General features: G+C 41.0%; 1 non-coding gene across 1 annotated transcript; it reads left to right on the top strand.

Annotated features, from left to right (window-relative positions):
* Window positions 1-471: 471 nt before the first annotated feature.
* Window positions 472-670, top strand: LOC150093544 (U2 spliceosomal RNA). The gene has a single exon (XR_016550480.1). It is a non-coding gene; the product is annotated as a U2 spliceosomal RNA (small nuclear RNA).
* Window positions 671-9,243: the final 8,573 nt, after the last annotated feature.

The raw sequence follows: 9,243 nt of genomic DNA, 5'->3' as shown, positions 1-9,243 counted from the left end.
ATAAGTTTTAAAATTAACCACTAACCAACTAATCTCCTGCCTACCTCTGCTGTCTCAGGGCTAAGCCTAACATTGGCTTCTGGGACAGCATAGGAGATAGAATCTAGGAAGGGTTCTGGCACCTTTCGCTAGAAAGAACCTCCACCTCTATAATCCTATATTTTAATATAGGAATCCACCCTGCCCACCCACTTCAAGCCCAGTTTTTTTCAACTGTACTACCTTCCTTCTCACTTCCAGACTATAGTTTTAATAAAGCTCCCAGGTCTGTAAAGTCTACAACCCCTCTGCCTAAGAGTGGGCTAGGACTGCACGGACCAATGGGAGAATCGAACAGACAAAATAGCAATCCGCAAAAGACATCAGGTATAATTAAAGGGGTGGACGTGTAGCCGGAAAATTCAATAATTGTATTTTATAAATGAGTATGTCTTCCACGACCTTGTCAAAGCAACGCCCTGGTCATGGAGGATGTCTAACAATGGTTAGAATAAACCAAAAGGGTACTCAAACAAAATCTGTTCTTATCAGCTTAATATCTGATACGGGTTCGATTCGAGCCCAAGATATTAAACTGATTTTTGGAAGCCAGCGAATAGCTTGGAGCTTGCTCCACCTTTGCCACGAGTTGCCCTGGTCTAGCACTGCCTCTAGGTTCGGCTCACTCCCATTAGGGAGAATAATTAATCCAAAAATAGTTTTGAAAGGAAACAAGGATGCGAGATTTTCCTTCGTCTCATAATTTATTTTGGACTAAAATGGCTAGTGTAATTTATTTGACACTAAAATGACTGGAAAGTGATGCTATTGGCAAATTTAATTCTGGATAATACTTTTGGATACGTCTGTTTTGGCACTGGCCACTTGTCTCCGGTGCATTAGTTGACGGATGCAGTCGAGTAGCTGACATTGATATAGTACAGTCTGTTGAAGGTGTGGACAACTAATACATACATACATGATGATTCCAGGATACGGAATCTGTGTAAGTAGTGTCTTAGTTTTCCACGTCCCGTTGTCGAAGTATGTTGCTAAATTGTTCTGTGGTTTTAATGAGTGCATGTAGTGATTCCTTTTGTGTTATGATTGCCGTGATGTCGTCTGCGTGGCAGATCGCTTTGCATTCTTCATGCGCTCTGCCAGGCAGACTCATCCCAGCAATGCTTTTGTTTGTTTGTATGGCTTGCAACAACGGTTCCATGCATAACGTAAAGAGGGTCGGGCTAAGTGGGCAGCCCTGCCTAACCCGTCTCCGTATTGTAATAGGATCCGTGATTTGTCCATTTATCTGTAATTGTGTGGTGCTGTCTTTGTAGATTTCTCGTATGCTTTGTATTAGTTTCGGGCTAATCCCGAATTTTGTCAGTGTGTCGAACATGTATTCGTGTTTGACGGAATCAAAGGCTTTTGCCAAATCTAGATTTACCAGATAAAGATTTGATTCCTTCTGGTTTGCATAATTAATGACATCGCGAATTAATTTAAATTTAAATGTATACTACGATTGGGTATGCCGCTGGTTTGATTTGACTTTATTAAATATGTCAATGTCGTTTTGATTCTGTTGGCTATTATTTTAGTAAATATTTTGTAATCTGTGTTCGTTAGTGTAATAGGTCGCCAATTTGTGATTTCGGTTGTGTTGTCGCTTGTTTTCGGTATAAAAATGGTGAGGCCTCTTTTAAACTCTGCGTATATTTGATTCGTGTTTAGGAATGTGTTGAATAAGTCTGTTAATGTAGGCCCTACTAGGTGAATAAAAGTCTTGTAATATTCGATTGGTATGCCATCTATGCCTGGTGTTTTCTTGTTACTGAAGGATTTAATAGCTTCAGTGACTTCGTTTAAAGTGATTTCTTTTTCTTGGTAGGCTCGATGGTGCTCTAGCGTTTGTGGTAAGTTAACGTTTTCCCATTGGATTGTTCCCTGTGTTTCTGTTGTTTGTTTAAACAAGTCTGTGTAATGTCTGTGAAAAGCCTGGGCTATTTCAGGCGTAGTGTTTGCTCTCTGGTCGCTTTCGTGTTTTATGTTTCTGATTAAGTTTGTGGAGCGGCTTTTTGTCAATCTTTCATAAAAGGCCGCATTGTCTGTCTCTTGGAGGAGCCACTGGGCTCTAATTCTCCATTTGAATTTCCTTGTTTCTTGTATATCTAGTGCCCGAATGTCTTCCTGTATTTTCTTGAATACCTGGTGGTTCAATGAACCTGGCGGTTTGTGACGCGAAAAAACGGTTAGTTCGCGATATAGTTGTTTGCGTTTTTCTTTTTGTTCCGCCCTTTTACGTTTTGCTGTGTTTTGGAAGAAAATCGCGGTGAGGTTTTTCATTTCGATCCACCAATTTTGGATTTCTTCCTGTTGTGTGTGGTTTTCATGCCACAGTAGTTCGTATTCTGTTTTTGTATCCAAATCCTGGAGAAGGCTGGTGTTCAGTTTCCAGTATCCTGGACCTGTTTCCATACCAACTACCAAAGGTATTTTGGCTACTACCATCTTGTGGTCTGACACGTGTTCGGCGACGTTCATGTTAACATGTGTAATGTTGCCGTCACCTCTCGCTAAGGATGTTGTTGTGTATATTCTATCTATTCTTGTGTAAATGTTTTTGCTGGCATTGCTCCAGGTTGCGGAGAAAATGTTTCCCTTTTTTGCTACCCAGTAGTCAGTTATGTCTGTTTCTCGGCACGTTCGTACTATTTCGGCCGCGCCCGAGTTCCCTGTAAGATTGTTTCCTCCCTGTTTGTCTCTATCAGGTACCTCTACGCAGTTCCAGTCGCCTCCGATTATGAGGTAATCGTGTCCTGCGAGGTAGTTATGAATTCCTGATAAGAAAGTGTGTCTTTCAGCTTCCCGATTCGGTGCGTATATATTCACTATCTTGTATGTTATGTTATCGAGGGTCCAGTCGATAGTGATGACTCTCCCTTCGATGTCTCTGCGTATGTTTGTGATGTTTCCTGTCATGGGGGTTTTAACTATGATGCCTACTCCTCTAGCCCTATCTGTGCCAAAGCTCCAAAAGCTTTGGACGTGGTATCTTTGTTCAATGTTTTTGATTTCTTTTAGGGTGTTAATGTGTTTCTTGTATGAGTAGGACTTGTATATTCTTCTGTTGCATTGTTGTTAGTATGTTTTCCTGTTTTCTGGGGTTTCTAAACCCCTGAGTGTTGAGGGACGCGATGTTGATGTGTGCCCTCATTTTTTGGTGGGTTTCCAGTCGGCTCTGACTAGTGTTTCACCCATACGAATGGCTTTTGCCATATCTGGGTGTTTTTTTATGCCCAACTTTCGGCATGCTCTGTCTAGATTGTTTTCGAAGTCGTTGTCTAGGTCATCTTTTTGGTTATCCCACTCGAAATGGAATTTTGTCCCTGCTTTAGTAAGACCTTCGGTCAAAGTTATAAAGGCGGGCTCAGATATTCTTTGCTTAGCTTCATTGAAGCATTTGTGTTCTATTGTGTATCCTATTCTGTTCGTTATTTTGCCCCTCGTCATTATAGGGTTTTTGCTCTTTTGTATTTTTGGGGGGTTATGGGTTCTGCTATGGCTGTTTTTTCTTGGGGGTCAATAATTTCTACTTCCTCCTGCTCTTTCTCAGGGTGTGCCTCTTCTGTCAGGACGACCTCGTCAGAGCTGACTACCTCCTTTGGTTCTTGAGGCTCCTCTACAACCTCAATGGTACTTGCAGGGGTCTCAGTTACTTGTGTGCTTATGGGGGGGAAAATCTGTTTCTTTGTTTTGTTCTGTTTTCTCTTCCTCTGTGGTGGGGTTTTCTCTGGGTGTTCTATTATTTCTTGGGCATTCCCAACTCTTATGGTTCGTTGCATAGCACCTGGTACATTGCAGTTGGACGCCGGGGTAACTTAGTACCAGTTTCCAACCGGCTATCGTGATAATGTTTGGGGCTTTACTTGTCGTTTTCATTGTTACTGTTAAGTTTCCCGACTGGACGGAGGGGAAGTCTTTGTACACATGTCTGGTGATTTTCACGTCCGTTCCATAATAGAATAAGGCTGTCTGTATCCAGTCATCTTTTAATTCTAAGGGTACCCGTTGTATCTTAATTGTTATATAGGTGCCCATGACCTGGGGCTGTATGTAGTGCCCTTTTATAGAAAATCCTTCAAGAAGGATGTCTCTGGAGTTCTGGGTTTTTAATGTTACTTGGTATTTGTTCCCAGGGAACGAAGTTATCCAAGTTATTTCATCTTTTTTTCCGAGGGTTTTAAACAGTTCTATTAAAACATCTCTAGGGCAAATTTGTTCATCTGTGGGGATCTGGAACTGGATCGTCTGTGGACGATCAAAGTTAAAAGGTATGTTTTGGAAACTTGAATAATTATGTTTAAATGTAGAGTTCTGTTGTTCAGGGGGTTTGTGTAATCCCTTGGCTAGGGCTTACACAAACTTTGGGCGTATGACATTCTGTTCCCTCCAAAATAAGATTAAAAAAGGATCTTACCCTGAGGCTACGTCCTGCTCGCTTTGTGGCTATGCCACGACAAAATCAGCTTCTGGGCTGTTGCCCTTTCACTGGGGACCTGGGTACTTGAAATCGGGTTGCTGGTTCAGGAACACTGGAACTGGAAAAGTGCTAACTCCCTCAAAACAGGTACTACAATCTGGTGTTAGTCTGGAAGCTCTCCTTCAGGTCCGCGACGGCGAAAATACCCAAACGGCTCGGAACCGATCAAACTAGTACCAAAATTAGATGTGGTGTTACCCAGTCATGTCTGTTATAGCGCTAAAAGCTCTAGGATTTGGGTAATCTTTTGGTGAGTAAACAGAAATCTGTTTTTTTAATGGGTGGAGGAAATTAATAGAAACTTTGATAACCTATCCCCAAGGATTACTAATGGAAAATTTAGCCTATGATAGCCTCAGTGAGTACGTCCTTGGCTTGACTCGGCAATAGCTAAAAAGTGGAAAACTTTTTTTTTTTTTAATTAAAGATTAAAATTTATTATTACAATAGGATAATTAATGGAAAATTATTGATTAATTAATGGGACATTAATGATAGCCTCGGTGAGTACGTCATTGGCTTGCCATAGTAATGGCTTTAAAGATCTAATTTTGATAGTTTGTCAAATTAACCATTAAGAGGAACCGGTATTAAGGTTTAAGGTGAGGTTATGTTAAGGTGGGCAAAGACTTTAAATTTTTAACCTTACCTTATTATTCCATAGGTAAGCTATAACTGGAGGAGCGCACCATTGTTTACGAAACTCTGTTGGCCCCAGTTCTTCTAACTTCATTGTGAGGAAATTTCTGATACTGGTTCTGCCGCTTCTAATGATATCCGGAAAACCTTTTTTACATTTTTTAAAGTATGCGATGTTTCGAATCTTCCAAATGTGGTATCTAAATTCAATTATGGTGTAGAGAAGAAGTTTATGATGATTCTTTGGTAAGTTCTGGGGCAGGTCTATGAGTCTTAGGGCCAAGTTTGATGTTACCGTGGTGTCGAACTTTGATCCTACAAGTCGCCACACTGCTTGGGCCGTGAAACAGTCAAAGAATAGGTGGGAGATGGTTTCACTTTCCTGGCAGAACGTGCATTGGTCGGCTACTCTTCTGTTCCACTTGGAAATGAGGTGGTTTACCAGAAGGATCTTGTGGGTTAGTTTAAAGTTGAGAGTTTTCCGGGTTGCATAAAGGAAGTTGAGAGAGTTATTCCTCCATGAGGTGGTATCGTCGGTTGTTAAAAGCTCTATCTCGCAGGTTTCTCAGAAAATTATAGATTGTTGAACGTTTGGTAGCCTCGACGTTTGGTTCATTCAAAAAGGGGGAGATTGAGTTAAATGTCTTTATGTTGTCTTGGTGTTCCTTAGGTGGGAAGAGTGCTTGAGGACCGGAGTAATGAATATTAAACCGTTTGCAGTGTTTGGTGGCAAACCAATATTTTAACAAACCATGGGCTATGTGTAGGGGATTATTAAGAGTTTTAATAATCTCGACCAAGCGGTTAGCAGATAGAAGTTCTGAAATTAGAGGTATGTTGAGGCCGCCACTTTCGGTTGGTCTGGTTAATTTTAATCTTTTTATTTTATCTTTTTTGTTTTTCCAAAGGAAGTTGAAGATCACTTTTTCACATCTTCTAACAAACTGTTTTGTGGTGGGAAAAGGAGTAGCAAAATTTGTAATGATTGGAATCATAAGTTGTTTTATGATTTGGGCACGTCTTGAAGTCCATGGTGCGTGACTCCCAGTTAGTCTTAATTTTTCCAAGTTTATCTAAAATTTCTGCTTGGTCAGCAAATGTGTTTTTGTTGTTAAAGGAGATTCCTAAAATTTTAACTGGGGTAGGTGAAGTACTGGTTTCAGGCAGGTGTCCTATCTGAAGTATGGCTGTTTTTTCCTTGTTTATTTTTGAGCCAGACGCTTTTTCAAAGATTTGTATGGAGTGATCTAGGCCTTCTTTTGATTTCTCGTTTCGGATAAGTATGTTTATGTCATCAGCATACATCAGGGTTTTTAGAACTGGGCCGGCTGGTTGAGGTATCAAAGGCTTTGGACTGGTCAAGTGCGATGAGAGTGGCCGCCATTTCTTTATGTTTTAGGTACGCGATAACGTCGCGAAGAAAAGAGATATTGTGACTTGCTGTTCTGCCTGGGACTGCACAGGCTTGGTTTTTATTTATGATGGTTGGGAGAATATGTGACAATCTGAGAGCGAGACATTTTGCTAGGATTTTGTAGTCTGCGTTTAGTAATGAGATGGGCCTCCAGTTTTTTACATCTTTGAGATCCCCTTTTTTGGGAATTAGGGTGATTATACTTGTCTTTTGAGATTCGGTAAGATGCCCTTTCTGAATGCAGTAGTCGATGATTTGAAGAAGAGCTGGGCCTAGGTTTGGCCAAAAGATTTTATAAAACTCAATTGGGAGGCCATCCGAACCTGGAGCCGCGTGATTTTTAAAGGAATTAACTGCGATCTTGAGCTCAGGGAGAGAAAAGGGTCTCTCTACGAATTCTTGTTGGGAGGTGGATATTGTAGGATTCTGATGTAAAAGCTGTGGCCATAGAGATTCGTCGACTGCTTCGGAAGTATATAGCTGGGTGTAATAAGAATGAAAACTCTGTATGACATGTTCTTTTTTCCCTGAAGTTATATTGTTGTATTGGATCTCTTGGATGTTTTTCTTTTGCTTGTCTTCTCTGATTTGGGTGAAGAAACTTCGGGAAAATTGTTGTTCCGCCGTTACTTTTTTGATTCTTGCTTTTACTTGCTGTGTTCTAATATCATCTTGTTCCAGTGTTAAAATCCTGTTTCTAAAGTTTTGGATAGCCTGTTGGACTTTGAGGATGTTGGAATGATTACTGCCTTGCTGGAATAGGTATATGAATCTATAGAGTATTTTTATCCTGTTTCTGGTATGTTGTTTAACATTCTTGGAGATTTTTTGTAGTTTTGCTTTGCAGGCATCCTTCAGGTTTTCCCACCACGCGGCTTTGTTCTCAGTGCCACTTGTCTCTCTATGTTGAAGGATTACCTGATTGATTTCTTTTTGTGTGTTTTCATCTTCCAATAGTTGTGGGTTGCAGCGCCAGTAGCCGGTTCCAAAGAAGTTTTCCGTCGGGAAACGTAAGGTGATGGCCACTGCAGAGTGGTCTGACATCCTCATTGTGTAACTAATATTGTCTACTATTTTATTTTTTAGGAAAGGTGCAAGGTTATTAGTGATGTAAAGGCGATCAAGTCTTGTGTTTACACCTCTGCTTGATCGCCATGTGGTACAGGTGTGATTAGGATAAAGGAGGTTCCATGTATCCATAAGGTTAAATTCGTAGCAAATCTCCGTTAACTGAAATTTGCCGAAATCCCCCTGCTTTGGGTCTCCTCCAACTTTGTCCCGTGATGTATCCAACACAAATTTGAAGTCGCCGCCCAAGACGATTTCAAAAGGGCCTTCGAGGTAGGAAGAGAGGTTTTTTAAAAATGTTTTCCTATCAGATCGGTTCGTGGGGGCATAGATGTTAACAAGTTTGATATTATTGCTGTTCCATTTTATGTGGACCACCATGACTCTTCCCTCCTGGTCTCTTTTGGAAAACAGGATTTTTCCCTTAAAACAAGGATGGAATATGATGGCAACTCCTTTACTCTTATTTGTTCCGAAACTCCAAAAGGATTTCAGGTTAAATTGCTTTTCAAAGTTTTTGATAACTGCTAATTGATTGTATGTTTCTTGTAGAAACACCACTTCCCAATTCTGGTCTGACATATAATTGTATAACCATTGTTGCTTGTTGGGATTATTGAAACCTTGGATGTTGAGTGAAACTATTTTTAGGGTGTTAAACCTTTCCATTATTACTTTTAGATTTTAATTTTCTTCTGTTTACACCCTGTTTTCCCAGGCGGTTTCGGGTTCACACTGCCCGTATGTGTTCTCAGGACTCTGAGGGGTTGGGTACCAGTCTTGTTGACGTTCTCCAGCATGACGACAGGAGTCATGGATGGACGAGGACTGTAAGGCACTCTTTCTTCTGTTATTTTATTACCTACATAAGTGGGAGTATTCTCGGATTCCACAACCTTCCTTACTTGTTCAATTACTCTTGAGTGTTCTGAAGCTCCTGGAATTCTTTATCATTCCCTTTTTGAAGAGATTGCATAGTGGTTTCGACCCTATCATCAGTATACAGGACTCCTTTCGATTTTCCTGGGGTGGGGGGATCTATAGCATCACACGAGTCCTCACTCATGTCTGAGTTTGGTATCATGGAGGCGTAATCCGCCGTAGAGGGGAGGCTGTGATCTTCGTCTGATGGGATTATTTCTTCCGAGGTTATTTCTGGGATGATTGTGTGTGTTTTTATTTCCTCAGGAGGCGATGTTTGGGCAGGTACTATGTCTGTGGGATCAGTGGATGACTCATTATCGTGTGTAGGACTTGTTGTGATGGCTAGTAGCTCTTCAGAATGGGAAGGCTGTGCAGGAGCTGGGTCTGCAATTTTGCGGACTAAGTTACAATCCTGTATGTTAGTGGTTTTAGGTGAGCTGACCTTTTCTGTCTTGTCTTTGCTGTTGTGATGACTACGCTCTATTTCGTTTAATCGTGGGAAGTCGGCGTCTACAAAAAAAGGTTTGGATGTAACATTGCATTCAAATTTCCTATGATTTGGGTCTTGGCAAATTTTGCATGGTTCTGTGCAGATTAGTTGCGAGTGTCCCAACTTCTTGCAGTTTCCACATCTGTTGGTGGGACAGTCCTTAGCCATGTGGCCATCTTTTCTACA

Source organism: Typopeltis vanoorti, chromosome 24 (genome assembly GCF_054136105.1).
Source record: "Typopeltis vanoorti isolate ZY-2024b chromosome 24, IOZ_Tvanoo_1.0, whole genome shotgun sequence".
NCBI lineage: Eukaryota > Metazoa > Arthropoda > Arachnida > Uropygi > Thelyphonidae > Typopeltis > Typopeltis vanoorti.
The sequence above is the reverse complement of the archived record's forward strand: the minus strand, read 5'-3'. Positions and strand labels throughout refer to the sequence as shown.